Source organism: Ixodes scapularis, unplaced genomic scaffold (assembly GCF_016920785.2).
Source record: "Ixodes scapularis isolate PalLabHiFi unplaced genomic scaffold, ASM1692078v2 PGA_scaffold0__279_contigs__length_252992795, whole genome shotgun sequence".
NCBI classification, from domain to species: domain Eukaryota; kingdom Metazoa; phylum Arthropoda; class Arachnida; order Ixodida; family Ixodidae; genus Ixodes; species Ixodes scapularis.
This window is the reverse complement of record NW_024609835.1, coordinates 37,769,074-37,789,238: the sequence shown is the minus strand read 5'-3', so window position 1 is coordinate 37,789,238 and position 20,165 is coordinate 37,769,074.

Sequence of the window (20,165 nt, the reverse complement as noted above, 5' to 3'; positions counted from 1 at the left end):
TTGCTTTTGAGAGGGAGTGTTGTGTTTGGTGGACAGCTCTCGAGCACTCGAGTGTGTGCTCGCTGGGTTGAATCGCAGTCCGCGCTGTATGGGCAACGAGCCGCGTGCATTCGAGATATCACTCACGCGGTTCCACCGCTCGGTGGCGAGGGATCTTTGGCTCGCTATTGACTGACAGTGGTCCTGGTTTCGGAACATGCTCGTTCCATCCTCGGAGATGACCTCGGTGTGTTGCCATTTTTTATTGCTTCTTATTTTTAATAGAAATCGACTGCTTATCGTCATGATTTAGGGATTTCTAGAATGCTTAGAGCCACCAGGAGTGAGGTATCGCCATATTTAGGCGATCTCAGAAACCTCCCTAGGGCGCCTTCAAAAAAATACTCCGGCGATTTTCTTTTTTTTCTTTCCAATTATGATTTGTTTTTAATAATTTTTCTAAACACACCAACAAACTTCGCTGAAATAGTAACCCAAATGTTGGGCCGAAATAATTCGTTTTTGTTTTGTTTCTCGTGAAATTATTGTATTTATTATTTTGATCCTGACTGTGTTTTTCAAAGTGAAAGTCCATACTGGCAACAATCAAAAAGTGACGTCCGAGGAAGGCAGGGGTTCTCTCTTTGGACCGTAGACTTTGTTCCCAACTGATTACGCTCCGCCACCGGCGTTCTACCACGCGCGTGAAACAAACGATCGGCATAGTCCATTTTTAGACTGCCCGCTCGACCTGCAAGCCCTGCCTTGCGCTGACGTCGTGGCACTGACAAGGGCGGGTATATTTGAGCGTTGGTTTTAGGATCATTTTTCATTTGCCGATTTCACAATAATTATTCCGAGTTTCGCGACGCTACATAGCATGCCGGAGAGTGTAAAGGCCGGAACGTCCAAAAATACAGTTAGTTGGGGTAGCGAAAAGAAAATCGTCGGCGTACCCCCTGTAAGGCTGACCGTAGCCAGCGCAACGATCTAATCAAACCAATCAGGCTGTGCAAAAAGTGCATTATCACGACACTCGTCGTCTGAGTGTGTTTGTTAACATCAACTAAGTCAGGAAGGTACCGGGAGTGCGCCGTGAGCCTGCGATTTTCTTTGTGCGTGATTGGTTCAGCGGGGAATATTAAACCGCCAAAAGAAACGCGCATTGGCTACGCTCTTGACGTACGGAGTACAGTTCTCGCCCTTCGTGGCTTTCCTGCACGTTTATTAACAATGGAGGAAGACTCTCACCTGCATTTGGCAATGAGAACCTATTACGGAGATAGCTTATAATCTCACTTCTCCCGATCCAAGTAAGCCCCGAGATGAGGATACGTAAAATAGCGAACAAGACAACCCAACCAGCTCGCCATTCGTTTGCTACTTGCAATCCCCCCCCCCCCCCCCCCCTTTTTTTTTTTTTTTTTACAGTGGAGTTGTTAAGGGCTAGTTTCCCAAACCTCGTGCCCGTAGACCAATAAATCTCGACACAACGATCTGGACAGCTACCGCCATCTATGAGCGACGGCGGCAACCAGACAACCGGCTTTCCGGTCGTCTGGTTGCCGCCGTCGCTCATAGATGGTGGCACATAGTACAGCTCCACTTTTTTTTATTTTTGCTTTAATATGCAACTATTCACCATTTGAAGTAACACAAATCCTTCGCAACCAGAAATAGTTGGCATCATGAGAATGTAGTTTTCGCGTAAATGAAAAACAGAAGTGTTAACGTAACGAAAAGACCGATCTCACAGCCAGTTAGTTCCATTACGCCACCGCTGCCGCCATGCATCCTGGGAACTGTAGTCCTCCTGCACGCGCGACATCCCCGCTAGGGGTTTGCGCGAGCGGAGCACGAGACGGCACGAGCTGTCTCCAGAACATGGCGCCTGCCTGTTACGAACTGCAGTTATGGCGGCGCCACGCATGCCTTGTGCGCTTAGCGACATCGGTCGATTGGGGTCATTCACTGGCGGCCATAGCTGCGTGCGCGACTAATGAGCGCTTGCTGATCAGCGAGCTTGCGCAGCTCTTTTGCAACGTGCATTCCGCACCCTCAAGATGGCCGGCAGGACAGCCTCGTCCTGTCTTGTTTGTTTTTTCACTTCGCCTTCGTCCTTTGAGTTGTTTTCGTCGTGTATAAAAATACGAAAAATGTAACGCAACTGTGTAAGTTTTTACACCACTTTCTAAGTCAAACATGTCTCGCTCTATTTATTGTAATGTTTTTTACGGTGTACTTTGAGTTTGGAGACGCATGCAATTCACACTCGTGCTTAAATAAATAGAACTGCTTTTATTAGATGTTGCTTTCGGGGGGGGGGGGGGGGGGGGGGGGAATAAAAATGTTGCCTCTGGTTGAGGGTGAAACCAATGGAGCAATCTGGCAGTGGCCCTAGAGACAAACTAAAAAGGAAAGACGATTAAAGTCTTTTTTCACTCAAAGCACAAAACAACTTTAGTTCATTTTTTTTTTTATGATGCACAATAAATAACATTTCAACAGAAGGTCAAACGCTTCTACTTTAACTTTAGAAGGGCGTTATTGAATTCGTCAAGGCAAAAGTTACCGTGAAATGAAATGCCTGAAAACAACCTAAAAGGTTAAAGTCATAAAAGGAAACATCCCAGTCACGGCAAAGCTACCGCACTAAACGATCTGCAGCGGAAACATTGTGTGAATGACCAGCGAGCTCGACCTTTACCATACATCAAGCCCCGCGAGCAAAATACCCTTCAAGAGGACGTTCATGATCGTTCCCGGTGGGCCGCTTTTCCATCCCAGCCAAATGGCTCCCGTCACATATACCGCATCGTCACGGCGCGTGCACGGCTCAGCGGCGTGGCCAGACGTTAAAATTTCAGACGCCGCAGTCATCCGTTTCGTCGACGTCGTCCCAAAGTGCCTTCCTTTCTTCCTTTACTCAACAGCCCCATCTCCCCGTTTCCACTACTTCCCCGATATTTTTTTTTTTTCGACAGGGAATGTTTTTGTTGGTTTACTTTTACAGCGCTGCACGAGTAAGAACTATCTGGAGAGAAATACAACGCCCGAGAGTTTCATCCCGGAGACCGCGGTGGTGCCGTTCCAACGACCCGTGGCTCCTTCTTTCAAAACAAGCCCCGGGGGAAATGTTGCAGTAGAGCGATTTACCACCGAATCTCCAGTCAAGCGTTGCGAGAAGGGCCAAAGACGCGTGAGGCTACGGTCTTCTTCCAACTTTTCGCATAACGTATGAAGTTCGCGCGGCTAATGCACCCACTCAATACCACCAACAGGGCACAGTCTACGTGTCCCGTCTTCCCCACCCCCCCCCCCCCCTCCCTAAAAAAAAACAAAAAACATCATTACAAGTGAATTTACACAGCGCCACATAGAGTGTGTCAGCACAACCGGCAGCGCGTCTCGCAGCGTTTTGATGTGCTGTGGAAAAAAATCGTGGCCGTGCTGCTTTCTTACAATGATATATAGCAATTGCCGTAGAAGTTGTTGGTGGAGAAAGAAAACACTGATTTAGCAATGACGAAAAAAGAAAAAAAGAAGACTTTGTGTGGAAGGCAAGGACGGAAATCTTTTTTCGCCGGGTTGAAAGTAGTGGGAGAGACAAATTTTACTTCATTAGGGAAACATTGGCGAAACGTGAATAATCCGATTGAATGAATCGGGCGCCACGACTTTGAACTGCCTCAGTACTCTCCGTTAATGTAAAGAAGTGAGAGTGCCAGAATGGTAATAAATATTCTAATACAGATAAAAAGAAGAATGTAAAAGAGCCGTTTTAACTTAGAAGAGGCGGATCTGAAATTATGAGAGAGGTAACCCAAGCTTCGGTTGGCAGAACACACCACTGAATGAATATGCCTATCCCAAGAAAGGTTTGTAGTTTGGAGAACACCGAGATAATTACAAGCGTATAGTTTGTTTTAGAGAAGCACCATTAAGAGTAAGGGGAGCAGAGGCTTGAAAGAAGGAACGAGAGAAACGCACGTATTCACATTTGTAAACATTGAGGGACATTTACTAGATATTACAGCTAATAATAAAGTCAAGGTCATTTTGTAGCGCAATGAAATCATGGCAGGATATTATTTTACGACGAACGACACAGTCTGCGAATAAGCACATTGGCGAAGTTACTTCAAGCGGTAGATCTTTGATAGAGATGAGGAAGAGAAGTGGACCAAGGACTGTTTGTTTTCTGAGGCACGCCGGATATTACGGGAGCTAAACCAGATGACAAACCGTTATAATAAACAAACCGATGACATTGTTAGAGGAAATATTTAATCCAAACGAGTACGTTGGTGTCGAGGTTTAATTATGAAAGTTTTAGGAGCAGTAGGTTATGCTATACAATGTCGAATGCTTTAGCAAAGTCAAGAAACACAGCATCAGTGGAAAAACCGGAATCCAGGTTAATAAAAAAGTAATTTGTTGGACAAAAAACACTGCGTTTCACAAGAGAAATTTTTACGATAGCTGTACTTCGCTTTGCTGAAAAAATTAAATGGTATCAAAATTATTAGATATATCTATAGTTGTTTGTGGATTATGTACTTAAGAATGTTCGAAGGTACCAAAGTGAGAGAGATAGGCCTGCAATTTAAGGGAAATGATTTTTTAATGCTCTTGTGGACCGGAATGACCTTGTCAATTCTCAAATCCCCAGGAACTGCTGCCGTACCTAATGATTGCTGGAATACTAGACTTGAGGAACATTTTGTGCACTAATATTTTAGGGTTGATGCTATCGATGTCACAGGATGAGGACACTTTCATGGATCAAACAATTTTGAAAACAGCTTCACAACTAACACATATAAACACAATGACACACATATATATATATGTGCAGATGAATGAACCGTACTATGTGCAGATGAATGAACCGTACTTAATCCAATGAATTAAAGAATCCAAGTTTTTCAGGAACCCGCCGAAAGCCAAAAAACGGCGGAACCAGGATTTGAACTCTGGGCCTCCCAATGTCCGGTCGGGTGTGCTAACCACTACACCACTCCACCTTGGCTTTCTGGCGTTTCCCACCTGTCTTATTAATGCACAAGAAACGAAATGTATCCAATCGGAGGTGTTCTGGAAACACACGCCGCCGCGTGGAACGCGGTGCGACGCTTAGTGTCACGTGGTACGTGCTCGTTTGTGCTCCAGAAATCCTCCCACTGTTTGTCTCGCCCCGTGTACATGTAGTAGTATTCTTTGTTTATGAGCTTTAGAGACGCGGTATCATCATCATCTGCGAGAATCAAGAGCCACGTTATTGAATATACAACACGGGCACTTTCACGTCATCGTACGTGGTCTCCGAGGAGGATATGAACGAATATGTGCAGATGAATGAACCGTACTTAATCCAATGAATTAAAGAATCCAAGTTTTTCAGGAACCCGCCGAAAGCCAAAAAACGGCGGAACCAGGATTTGAACTCTGGGCCTCCCAATGTCCGGTCGGGTGTGATTAACAAGCTTGAGGCAGATATAGTTTTGCGGGAACAATTTTACAATTCGATTTCTGCTAAAACTTTTCAAGTTAATAATTTTCTTCTTTTTTTTTCCTTTTAGCTCGAACTGTTATGTAAAAAGACGCTGTGTGAACCTTTCTTCCTTCAAGTTTCGTGTCTCAACCGTTTATATTAGACCGTAAGTAACAGTACTGTATTATTGACTACGGAGTGTGCAATTTCCTTCTACACTGACTGCATATTTTTAAACATACTTCGTAAACAATACCAATACTGCTTTCGTTCAACTACGTTGTGTTCAATCTTTTTTTTTTATTATTTACAATGACTTTGTATGCTTTCTGCAACAGGCATTCTGCATCAGTACAATATGTTATCTGACAATTGGTGCACCTTTCCATAGAACCACGGGCTGTTTAGAAACACCAGAAAAAGTAAAATAAATAAATATCGGGTCAATACAAGGAATTTTGCAGGAAACCAGTGGTGGCAACGTAAGAGGACCCCTGACGGTGAACTGAAAAGAAAACGTTTTATTTAGGGCTGAAGCACAGCGACTATTCTCCATTGGATTTCTAAACTCATCAGTAAGTGTAAGGGGGGAACGCGGAACAGGACAAATAACTTGCCAAATTGACATAGGTTATTGAGTATAGTAGGAATGGACGGGTTTCCTGGTGAAGAATGCGTTTATGTTGCTCAAGCGTTCCTTTGTACTCAATTGCATATTCATTATACCTATCCTAATATTCAGCTGTGTGTGTTTTCTTCTTAAAATGTTTAGTTGTTTGAAAACGACGTGTTGTCGTTGTTTTTTTTTTGTTTTTTTTGACGAACGCTTTCAGTGAGCGCAAGTACCATGGCTTAGCAGATTGGGAGCTTATAGCGATGCTCTGAACATGTTTCTCAATTATTTCTGTAATTTGCTCCTGAATTTACACTTTTTTTTTCATATCTCTACTATCAAAGTCATCAATAAATACCCAAGAGTTACTGGAAGTTCACGTTTAACTGTTCGCAAGTTTCTTTGTTATATAATGTTTTTTTCTTATGTGTGTGTGTGTGTGTGTCTTTTTTTTTTTTTTTTTTGTATGTCTGACAAGTTTTTGGCGCTTGGAATCCAATACGTCGCCTTTCGTCAAGCTTTAGCTTGTTTTCCGCTTGCGAAGGGTTCCACGAACGATGACGTCATACGCAAGCCTTGTCTTCGCGGTGGTATTAGCCTACCACGTTTCGCGCGAAAGCGTCATTCGGAACGCTCACGCCTGAACGAACTGACCCGCGGTGAGCGCTGTGCGTAGGCGCTGAATGCGGCCTAAGACGCGATCTCTCTCGCAATGATGTGTCAGGACGGAGTCGGGTTCGGCTTGGGAGTGGAGGGGCCCGGGCTAATTTGCGAGCCGCTTAACTGGGTCGCAGCAGCTCGCGTCATTTTAGGGGTCCGCTTGCGGAGCTCATTCACGACTCATCCAAACGCGTCGTACTCGGAGTATTTTAGAAAGATGAAGGGCGGATTTAACGAGCTCTTGCGTTCGGAACCAACAACCGTGAAACCTACCACAATACGGGACCATATATTTTCTAGTATTTTAGTTTTTTCGCGTTTCAACGAAACAACGCTAAAACGCGAATAAAAAGTGATGGCGTTCTGAACGAAAAGGCAAAACAATGTACCATTCCGTAGGTTTTGAGTTATGACAAAGGGTGGCTCACGTAAAACACGTGATGTACGCGATTTAACGTGACGCTGAATAACATCCTAATAATCAGATATACGTTTTGAAAAAAAAAACAAAAAAACGTTATAGCGAAGTTGACACTTGATTGTGTAACGAACGCTTGGAGATCTGCAAGTCTTAATTTAAATATGTCACCAACCGGTACTTCTTTGTAACTTTGAAAACACGCACGATAGTTATATTTACAGGCAACGAATTTTAACTGCTATACAGGCACGTAGTTAAAGCAACAATTCATTTTTCTGGAAACTTCCGCTTTCTAGGATTTTAACGGCTATCGTAAAATTATATTTCAAAATCACTATTCTACACTCGCACCTCATATGATGACCACATGTTAGTAACCTTGCGTGAAATAAAGTCGGACTTTTTTAATAGTATCTCGCCGTCATTCATCCGTGTCCGAAACCGTTTATAGAGGACGCGAATCAGGGCACCCTTACGTGCTGCGAGATTAGCCCTCCAGGAACCCTGAAACTAATTCGTGCGCGAGCTCTCGTTCCTCGCGGACACACGACCGCCTAATCTGGCAATTTCCTGCCGGTACGAACACGGCGCCTCGCTCTCCGCCTCGCCACCGCGACGGGCATTCTGGCCGCTTTTTTTTTTTTTTCCCGAGACACCTTAGCGGTCTCCCAGGGCAACCAATATGCCCGAGGAAACTCTCAGATTACGAGGAAGACGCCATCAGACAAGCGTGGATCCCCGTGGAGTCTCCATCCTTTCACGGACTCGTAGCCAAACATTTCGCTCAAGTAGACACGCACGCGCACACACACACGCACACACAAACATACACATGGCCAACCAGGCTCACACACACATACGCGCACAAATACACTCATACACACGCACATGCATACACACACTCACACAAACACGCATATGCTCACACACACACAAGCGCGCGAAAGACCAAAGACATACACGCACGCGCGCACAGGCAAAGTCATACGCACACACACACATATATACGCACACATAGACGTACGCGCATACACGGACATACAGACACAAGCAGACTGACACGCGCACACACATATATACGCAAGCATAGACGTACGCGCACACACGGGCATACTGACACAAGCAGACAGACACGCACACACATACGCGGAAACCAGCGCACGAAGATGGATGTTCACGCGTGAAAAAGCAAGGTTAAGATCCTTCCAAGAACGGCTCCAAACAAATAGCAAAAAGGAGCTGCAAAAAAGCAAAAAGGGAAGGGGGGGGGGGGGGGGGTTCAGCCGAAAAAGTCAGCGCAGGGCTCATCTCAGGGCAGGCGATGATCAAAGCTGCCTGAGCTTCCCTGACGGGGTCTTCCGCGTGGCCGTGCTGCGATGCTTCGGGCAGCGTTGCCTTTGCTCTTTCCGGCGCTCTGCGTACGGCGCACGACGACTACTCACTGGCCGACAATAGTGCGCCCAGATTACAGAGCTTTTCCAACTGCTCGCCTGTAGCCACTTGGTTTCAGTGGGCCGCGTTTACAATACGAGCTGCAAGAAGGAGTCGAAAGTGCAGATCGTCTGCACATGCTCTCCACCTTACTCCGTCTCTCCACCCACGGTATCCTCCTCTCCACTCGACAACACGCGCATGCGCACGAGCCGTCCGCTCTTACATTGCAAATGCTCTCTGTGGTTTCTGTCGCTCCCTCTCTTAAATCTAGTCTCTTTAGTCGACGTTGGTTTCTTGTCGTTTCGAGCCCGTGCTCCCTTCTGCGTTTGCTTCCGCTTTTGTAGTATAGTAGAATTCCTTCTTGGCTTCGGTCGACGCGACTGGAGGATTATTAGATTTGTGCCCGTGACCATCTTAGTTCTCGAAAGTGCATGCAACGTATTAGGGTGTCTGTTTAAACTGTAATAGGGAGTTTTAGTAGACCGTGTTTCCCCTCCGCTAACCCTCCGCTGCGAAGAAACCGCCACTGCGCCTGCGTGCCGATGGCCTTGGTTGTAGAATTCCGGGTAGCGGAGGGGGAAACACGGTCTACTAAAACTTGCTGTTATCGCTGGGTTGCATGGAGCGAACCTGAAGCAAAATCTTCGGAAAGTTCGCGAGAGTGTGAATACTACGATCAATATTTTCCTCGTCTAAGCTGCGTGATAATGTCGTTTTGTGTCAAGATGTGTTTTTGTACTCTTTTCTCCGAAACGCGAGCAAGAACTTCACCCGGTACACTCCTTTGTCTCAGTTTTAACCGACGCCTGTTTGTCTCAAGCCATTGCTTTGTCTGTTTTTCTTTTTGTAGCCCCGCGCGTCGTCGGCGTTGAATATGTCTGAGGTCACTCGATCCTTATATAAAGCTGTACCGTACTAGGCGCATAACACCGAGGCGGCATCGTGGTGTTTCGATCGCCGTTATTTACGAAATTTTTAGTTGAACATTGTTTTCCTCATAGTGCGATTCGGCGGCTAGCCACGGCTACAATTTATATTTTAAAGGCTCCATGTTTTCTACTTCTTAGCTTTTATCGGCTCATATGTTGTCTAATGCTTTCATGACATCAACAAAGTCAGAGCTGGCATCACGCTGTCGTATGCTGTTGAACACGATAGCAAACTGCGTAATATACAAAAATAGTAACTGCGCATGCTCTTTATATTCAAACGCGAAGTTTAGGTTTTTGTTTGAATATTTATAATACATGGACTGTTTGAGGTAAAAATGAAAGCTCGGAAGTGCGTGAACAAACGAACACAATCGACGTGATATAAGTTTTAATAATTACTGTTCCACCGATGCTACCCCAGTACGGTGGAGTTGGATTTTAATCTACAAGCGTATTTCTTTTCTATAAACTTCACGTATCTACGAGTGTTTGTTCAAACAAACATAGAAGTAAAATGATACATAAGCAAAGCTATAGCAATGCTTCTGTATCGTTTTGCTTTTCCCTCAGGGGCATGATGTCATATTGACATCACACCGACTCACTGTCAGTCTATCATATTGCAGTTATATCAGCTTGCACAAACAAAAAAAGACTATAAAGTCAAACTTGTCGTTAAAATATGAAACAGCGTTGGTTGCAATGGGGCTGGTCATGCGCAACGCATGAAACCAGCCAGCTCCAATACCTGCTGTACCTCCTCCTCTCTTCCCATAAGAACAATAACCTGCTTGTTGCTCTTAATATGTTAGATTATAAAGCGGCAGTGCTAAAATTACTCCATGGTGCATTGTCGTCTCCATTGGCTTCATACGAGTGGTAGATTACGAGTATATTAAGGAAGGTTTGGCTTGGCCACATAAAGACTTATAGTGAGGGGAAGCCCACCTGCAGGTGGAAGGATAAATGAATTATTGCATAATCGGAATGGACTACTCCCAAAAATCCCTGCATGCAACCCCAATCCGCGTTGTATTAAGGTACATTTTTTACCATGGGTAAGAATGGCCTACTCCCAAAAATCCCTGCATGCAACCCCAACCTGCATTGTATTATGGGACCTTTTTTACCATGAGTAAGACCGGCATTGTATCAGTGTCAATTTCTCCTGTTGACAAAGTAATGCATCTCAGCACTGCACGAAAATAAAGTCAGCGCTCGCGTGCATCTCCGTGAAAGCCCCTTTGGAACTCGGAATTCCAGCGGCCGTAGGGACCTGCTTAGACTTAGCGAGGAGTAGCAGTACGGCCGGCCGCATAGAATACCTTTCTGCCGACTTGGCTGCAACTCCAGGGGGCAGCATGGCCGTCCCGGGTCAAGGATCTTTTATGAAGCTAAAGACATTGAGACGATAGAAAAGGATGATCTACCCAGTACACGTCTTCTTCCTCTGTTTACATTACTTGTGCACAAACTCTAGTACGTCGGGCGCCCCCAAAAAACGTGCCCCAGCATTCTAACGGCATTGGTAGGTGACACCTTCACGATTATAATGGTAAGCAAAGTCAGATATTCGAAAATGCATGCACTGTATCCGGTTGTGACGGGATTTCGTGAATTGAGGTTGGCAAATCGAAAGCGAAACCGTGACCAAAACACTTCCAAGATGCTTTGCACGGCACTTCGCCGCTAGGATCGCTCCAATTTTCGCAAGAGGTATGTTGCATTACTCTTTCGATGTCTAAGACTCTACGACAGCACTTCTTTCTTACTGGTTACTAGTGGTGTCATTTTGATTTATTAGAAAGTTGAACCACGTATAGTCTCTACAATTTATTAAGGCGAAAGCCTCATATGTCTCATCGTTCAGTCGACGTCCTCGAGCGAAAACACGTCGGCGACGCGAAAGGTACCAAAACGTTTACGTGACCACTCAGGCGAATTAGAGGCAATTAAATGAGGAAGGATGATGAATCAAATTAAGAGGAATTAAATTGAATTAAAAGGAACTGAAGTGAAATAAGAGTAATTAAAAAGAAGTAAAAGTAATCAATGGGTAATCATTAATGCGTCGACGCTTGGGTTTTCGCCTTCAAGTCGTCTTAGGGTTAACATAGAAGGCCCTGCGAATTTTCGTATTTTTATGTTTTTTTAAGTCCGTCTAAAAACTTAATACGTTCTTCAGTTCTCAATTTGTACCCCGAAACACGTTTATTAATTAGCGTTCCACTTCGTGCAGGCGTACATAAGTAATAAGATGCGTTCGCCTTTATAATCTGACACAACTTAGTTGAAAGCCTTTCTACGTCGTGCGTCTGCGAAAAAATATGTCCTCAGACCGGCGCACGAGAGACCGACGTAAAATATTTATCCCCCCCCCCCCCCCCCCTCGAAAAAAAAAAACTATTTTACAACAAGGGTTTGAACGAAGCAATACAATCAATACTCGGGGGACGTGAAGATGCGGCTTGGCTTCATCCAGACACGTGGTTCCCCCGCCAACCCAACAATATACTTATCGAACAACATAGAGCGTGCGCCGACAATAAAGCGTGTTCTATCATTCGATGCGCGTCGCACGATGTCGCCCGTTCTAACCAAGCTTCAAACGAGTTTCGTCACAACAAAAACACTTGCTGTATACATTTTTCTTTTTCTTTTGTCCGACTTCGCGAGAACAAAGCAAGCCGGCGCCTGTCATTCTTATTACAATGGTATTGACGACATGAGCAAGAGAAAAAAAAAAAGAAGAGGCGGTGTTTGTACCACGTGGTACAAAATTGACGACGCAGCTTCCAGGAGTGAGGTCTCCAGAACAATAGGATAGGCGTATAAATAAAAGTTTAAAAAAAAATCGAAGACACATGTGGAATGGCACCGTTCCATTCTTAGAAAGTCACTGACATCATATAAGACACGCCGAGCGTGACTTCTTATGTTCCCGCTTCTCGCTCCGTGATTGGTTCTTTGGCACTCTTATCGGCCAATGCAGCAATCTCATTGGCTGTGGGGAAATCAAAAATATGCTAAGAACTCGCCATACCCTGCATTTGTTTAAAGATGCCAGTGACTCTCGCGTTTACACGCGGGTCCTACAGTGGAGTGGAGAGTGTGCGAATGAATGCGGGAACTTAACTTAAATTTTTCGGAAGACTCTAATTTTATGTACGGAATATTTCAGCCAAAGTTTCTTTGTACACCCGAGTCTGGGTGAAGAACGTAAACAACCCCCCCCCCCCCCCCCCCCAAAGTGAAAAAAAAAACAAGAAAAAACAGGGAAATGATGTTTGTCGTTTCTTTTTTTTTTTTTCTGTTCCTTCCGTCCTGACAAACTTACACCAGCTCGCCTACGCCTTCACTGTTTTATCATAGCGATCAAAGTTGGTTCAACCCGGACCGACCACTCTCGCTGGACGTGACTCTCGAATGCCTCATTGACACTGGTAGTGGGACCGCATTCGCGAAGTGGTTGTGATCTCGGTTACTTAAAGGTTCAGTGCAGGTTTACGCGCATTTGATCATGAAAACGAGCTGATCCGGTTCGCGATTGCGGTTCGAACGTCAGTGTAAACGCAGCGTTAATATTTTTTTTTCAGTTGATGTAATAAAGGCTTTTGGTCATCGCTCTATTTGCGACGATATAATTTTGGTGGCGCCCTCCTATAAGGAGTATTCACTGGGCGCCATATTTGTGGGTGCTGTCTAGACCGCATGCTCAGAACGAGCCCCCATTAATAGGCTGCTAAGACCGGCTATTTTGACGGTGTGGAATGCACGTTGCAAAAGAACCCTGGAAGCTATCCATCAGCACGCGCTCAGCAGTCGCGCACACAGCTATGGCCGCCAGTGAATACTTGCTATAGTTCCCTCTCGTGACGTCATTACCTCGCGAACCAGAAGTTCGATGGTGCTTGTAATTGGCATGGTGGAAGCTTGAAACTATTACGCTCTCAAAGCAACACTGCCAACACCGTCAAAATTCAAGTTCTTACATTCCTTTTATTTCCGTCAATGAAAAATCATTTGCTAACGTCATAGTCAGCATTCGGTCAATAATGGCAGGCCGACCACAGCGACGCTTTTGATCGCGCACGTTACCAGTGGCGCAGCGTACGAAAGCTCATGCTACGGAGTTTCAGCTCTCTGCGATGAGTAGTTTATATCATTGAGTTATTATAATGTATGCTGGAGGCTCAACTGGCGCTAGCGTGCTGTCATAAATTGAAGCAGACAGCAGCCAGTGGAAATTCGACTTCCGGTAATGCATTTTTATGGTAAAATAAAGTGAGCGCATGTTCTCGCTGCGCTCGATTTTTAGAGCAAATATAACGAATAATTTGTACGTACCAGATAGCTTGGAACATTTTTCAGTCAGGCAGACGAAATAATTGGTCATTTACGGCGTTTTTCGTTCAAATTCGTCGCATTAAAAACGGCGCTAAAACGCCTTCGTACATGTATTTTTGTTCCCTGTCAGACACTGTTAGCGCAAACACGACGTTGGCGCTTTTCAGCACGGCGGATATACGTACCAGACGAAAGAAGGACATGTGGAAAACCAAGAGAGACGGCAAGAACGACGCAGCAACACTGGATCAGGGCATGTACGATCAAAATAAATTTAATGCCACCCCGTAAAATTGTCCGATTTTCCAAAAATAAGTACTGCTATTTTTTTTTTATTTTTTTTTTTTTTTTGCTTTGTGCGAAGACGTTTGCTCTGCGTTCAAAACATCACCCGCACGCTCGAAATCTTTGAAAATAGGCGCCTGATAAGAGCTGCCCGGAATAGGAAGTAATAAAAAAAGACACCTTTCATAGCCCACGTACTTTATGCTTTACGTTTCCAATGTTTTTAACCGCTCGCAAAGATGCAAGACAGAATCATTTTTTTTTTTTATATTGACAGGACTGGGGCATATTCAAGGCTCGCTAACGGAATGCTGGCGAGCCTTGAACACACTCTATATTCTTTTCTATTGTAATTTCGCTTAGAATCGCCGCTTGTCTTTACACACCTGCTGCGGAAAACATGTTTGGGCCTAAGTTAAACAGCGTTCACTGATAGAGAAAAATGCGCTAACTGCGCTAACTAAAACAATTGCACTTTTACAATGTTAAAAAAAGGTAGATACTATTCGGTAGGGCCCAAATAACAAAAGTTATTTATGTTATTTTCCGGTGAAGAGACAAAATGCACGAACGTTTTCCGATAGGAATGAACAGAGCACCGCAAAAGTAGACTGGCTGCCGTCTGCTTCAATTTGCTTCCCGCAAGTCGCATAGACACTAGCGCCAGTTGAACATTTTGCGTACATTATAATTAGAGCACTGTGCAGATGACAGTTTGATCATCCGCATCCTATCCGCATCCGCGCATTCATTTTACATCATAAAGTCAAGCATGAATAAAAAGATTAAAAAAAGTATGTGGATCGTATCATATACGCCGTCTGCTTGCCTTTCTTCAAACAAAAGTACTTTGTACCAGAATACGATGAAAGGCATTTGATTGGATTCTGGTTTATGGTATATATATATTTTTTTTCTCAGTTTTTTTCTTTTCAGTTTTATACCCACGCCTTCGGCCTCCCGCCACCATGCCCGTTATATATATATATATATATATATATATATATATATATATATATATATATATATATATATATATATATATATATATATATATATAGGCAAAAGTAAGGTGCGCAGACACAGCCGCCCGTCGGATGATAAAATAAATTTCTAATTTAATGGGGAAAGAAGTCACACAAGAAAAAAGGGTGAAGTGCCGAAAAAAAGTTGCATTCGTTTACAAGAATAATCAAGACTAGGGACTAGGAAAAAATATTTAAAAAAAAGGAATAAAAGTCATAGGTAAAACCATAGCCTCCTCTATACGCAGAAAGCCTGGCACATCGACGACGGAGCCATAGAGCGCGCGGCCGCAGGAAAAAGGAGAGGAGGAGCGCGCCGAACGGTGACCAATATGGTAGCGCAGAGCAGAAAGGGCAGACCTAGACAGCGAGCGCTTGGGTCATGAGCGGCCGCTCCCCGAACCACGCTTGTTTTTGTGTTTTCGTCACCGTCGTTTTTGTACTCCGGGAGAAACGGGCGCGGCGATTCGAAAGGGCGCAGGGAGAAACGGGAAAGGGTGGACGTTGAGTTTCTCCTCTCCACGATAGCGACGAGAAAAGAGAGAGAAAAAAAAAAGATTGTTTCTGCGTTTGGCCGTTCGCTCTTTTGTGGCGCTAGCAGGCAAGGTTCTCTCCGCTCCCGTTTCTCCGCCCCTCCTTTCCCATTTACGGCGGCCGTCTTTTCACGCGACGCGCCAGGCTTTCTCCGTATAGAGGAGGCTATGGTAAAACACAAGAATTTACAAAAATAAATGGTTAAATGAAGACTATAAAAAAGAGCTAAGAATAAAAAAAAGAAAAAGGGGCTGACGTCCATCGACGTTTCGGCAGTGGAACTGCCTTCTTTAGGACGGAAGCCGACATGGCGCAGCAAGTTAGTTTTATAAAAAGGATCTACATATACTATGGGCAATTATCTTTCCAGAAAAATTTCGCATCGATGGAAAGAGGATTGCAGTTATGAAATAGTCTTGGGGGTCTGTGACACTGACACTCTGTCCAGAAGATGCGCTCAAAAGGAAGAAAATTTTAATCTCTATTTTCTTTTTTTTTTCCTTGCTTCTTCTTCCCACTTCAAGCAGAAGCATATATTGTACAAACATGAAAATGAACAGAGGACTGACTAATAACATTGTGTAATTTTATTTGAATCAAACAATAAAAACAGTGAGAGATGAAAGGCGCTCACTCACCACCTCAAAGTACTCGTGTATACGTGGAAATGCTCGCTATTCTAAAATGGCAATCACATCTATCGGTTTGAGTTTTAAATACTAACCCCCAACTGCATGCTTGGGACCAGATGCTTAAAAACAACTCGGTGCCAATTGTCAAGGGAAAAAATGACGCTTTAACACGCAACTTTTCACTTGTCGAGGTTGCTGCGTAGAAGAAACACAATATCGTTAGCAGGGACGGATTCCCCGACTGGTTCGCCACTTTAAATTTAATACCGGCTAGTAAGGAGTCTCCTCCGTTGGCGCACTGGATGTTCGGAAGGCATGCTCGAACTGCGCGTCAATAGTGAGGTACGGAAACTCGTGCTGGCGCAAGTTCCACCACACACTTAATATTCTTAGACCCTTATTCGTGTAAATGGCTTGTCCTATGGGGAGCACCCTTATTCGTGTAAGAAAATACCCTAGAAAGGGGGTGTAATATCGCACACCCTCAAATAAGGGTGTTTGGACAAGTACGCGAGTAGCGAAAGCGGCCGATTAAATGCGCGGTTGCGGGCGTCAGTGACAGCATACGACGCATTAGCGTGTGGGCTTCATGTTCCTATCATACAAAAACGGACTAATGAAAAAAAAAAAAAAGCTTCCGTCACGTGGAAATGAATTGACAACCCCTCGATAACGGCTCAAGCGTCCAACCCACTACACCACCCTCAAGATGCAGATTTTGTGTTTTACTCCTGCTACTTAAGTCTTCCTAGCACATTTAGACTTCGAGTGGTTTTTTATTTTCGTTAATTCCAAATTTTCACGAGCATCCCTAGGACTACTTATACGTTCCTTTTGAAGTATACGCGATGGCGGCTCGATCACGTGTACTTTCCAACCTCTACATCCGGCTTTCGCGCGTGACGGCGCTTTTCTATTTGGCTGTATCGTCCTACATACGAATTGACATTTCCACGTTTGGTCGCATCAACGTACCGAAATTAAATCGGTCGGACTACCCGTGCAGTTCATTAGGACTTTCAAACTATACCTGATTGTGACGATCAGTCGAGATGCCTTTATCGCCATTGTTTGTCGTAACAAAGTTCGATTAACTGATGCCTTGGGTTAATCCGACATTTCACCGATACACCCCTCTCACACCCTGTAGATATGGGTGTAAAGAGAAAGACGAACACCCTTTTAACACAATTTACGAACGATACGTACCTGTAGGGTGTGTGAACGGTGTAGGATGGGTGTGAATCGTCCGTACACCCTTGTTACACCCATCAATAATTGAAAATCGTGTAAAAATGGTGCAAGATGGGTGTGTTTTCTAACTCACACCATTCTTACACCCTGTTTACACAATTATGGGTGCTAAAATTTTTACTTTGCGCACTCCAGAGGATTGAATTCAGTACTTGCAGGCTTCATGTACTTTCTTGTGGCTTGTACGTTTTGTTTGGGTTTTGTCTGCCCAAAGAACGTTTTCCGCTCTTTACCTGCCAAACAAGAACACACTTTCCCCGGACGACTAATGCTCCTGCATTTTTTTACTTTTTCTGGGGACAGCAATTTTGGCGAAATAAAACGTTCTAAGGCGATCTTTAATGATAATCACTTTTTTTTTTTTTTACGTATAGAACATTTTCCTTTCGCTTGGCACCTTTCATTTAAGACAGCCGTTTGCTCCCACAATACATTGGATGACGCACTTCATACTATCACTCATTTATTCACCCAACCCTCTGCGGTCGCACACGTTGATGAGCCGCCTCGGAGAAAATGTAGATCCGGATCCGCGGATATCCATATCCAATCCGCAAAACGCCAAATCCGATTCATTTTTATCCGCATCCGCCAGTTTACAGCGGATATCCTAGGAAGATGATCCGCGGGTATTCCGCGGATATGCAGGGCCCTAATTGTAATAACTTTATGGTTTATATCCACAATCTTAAAAGCCAATTTTTTTTTACGGGTTTGGTTTGTTGCATATTAGCATATTGCGTTTGGCTTCTTCTCATACGTTACCTTGATCCGAAACTCTCTCCTTCCGTCTTCGCGTTTTTGATAATCTCAAGGACCCGTCCAATACCTCCCATAGGAAACAAGGTTTGTGCTTGACGTCATTGTTAATGAGGGAGCGCGCACCAAGACAAACCGATCTCCGTGAGTCCTTAATCAAGTTGGAAAAGCTTCGCAAAAGGCTGTTTCGAAATGTTTCCGAGTTAGTAAAAAAAGGAGATTAATTGGAGCGGAGTTTGGAAGATTAAATTGAATCGAGAAGAAACCGCGTCTCGGTCGTAATAAGAAGTCGCTGTTGTTTTTCGTGCGTTGAGCGCCGGGTCTCTTTAAATAGTTGTCGCGCACGCTCCCTCAAACTGCTCTCGTAATTAGAATAGCGGCGGACTGCTGATTTTATTATTGTGTTCGTGCTTTGTACATTTGGCGGCTCCAAAACATGTGTTAAATATTGAATTAATATGAGGGGAATGAACCAGAGTTTTTTAATTTATTCATTTTTGTTTCGGCAACGTGGGAAATTTGGTTTGATTATAGTTACTGTATGCTAAAGTTTGCTTTGTAATTCTGAATTGGTGAACTCCTGCCAGTATGAGAAGATTGATGATACTTAAGTCGAGGATTAGCCTTTACAAGCTAATACTCAAAGAAGCACTTCCACTTTGTCTTGAAGTTTGAGATACACGTTTCGAAGATTATGCCATTACGCCATGTGAGAATATTCCGACCGGTATAATTCGAACGAACATCCTTTTGTGGCTGGTGTAACTTTGCAAAGCCGAAGGGTCTTTTTTTTTCTAGTCTGTCAAATTACAAGTAACTAAAAACTTGGTTTAACTTGAATTCAAGTGTATGCAAAATATTGCATATTTAATCAAACCGATATTTCAAAACTTGAACCACGTGCATTTAGCATTCTCTTGGGAAGTTCGTACAGTACAATGGGATAAAAAATTGTGGGTCCGAAAATAGTTTAAAATATTACAACCCACAAATATTGAACCTACAAGACGTCAAATTTTCTAGGCTATGAGCAACGTTTTAGAGTATACATAAATTATACAAGCTGAAGGGAAGTAGAGGACGAAAGTAGGTTTTGCTGAGTGATCCAATCATGAACATGTTATGGACATTCTGAATGCTTGTTTAATGCAGTCTCTACTTTTTCAAGATATTCCTTCTGTTTTAATTGTGTGTTTTTATATTCAGGATGTCTAACCCAAACAATATAAAACACGACAAAAAAAAAACTTTGCAAATAATAAATATACAACAACGACCTACTCTAGAATCCACCGACTGTTGTTCGGAGTGGCGCTCTGAAGCACCTCTCCGTTCAGTGCGCATTGCGACGCTTTTAAAGTAAAGCCAAACGAAAGCAAAACAAAAACCTATGTTTTCCGAACTTTGCAATGAAATAAAAAAAATCCGCAACCTTGATGGTGCAGTGGTCGATGGCAGCTGTAAAGAAGCTCCGTGCCTATTTTATTTATTTCTTTTTTTTTTTACAAGGGCGCAAAATTTTTATAACTTGGTATTGGTAACTTGGTTAACCTGTCACAGTTGTTGATGAGGCAACACCGCAAAACACTCGATTTAGCCTTCTTTCGGCAACCGTCATTTTTATTTCGGTCGTTGCAGCCAAGGCGACGAGCCGCTTCTACAATAACAAGAGGTTGTGCGAAGGTAAACAAACAAACACGGTTTGTTCGTTCAGTTTCAAAAATCGAAGTGGTATTGGTTGTTATAATGACGCTCTCAATCTGATGGCAAACAAAATACGCCAAAAAGTTTCAATC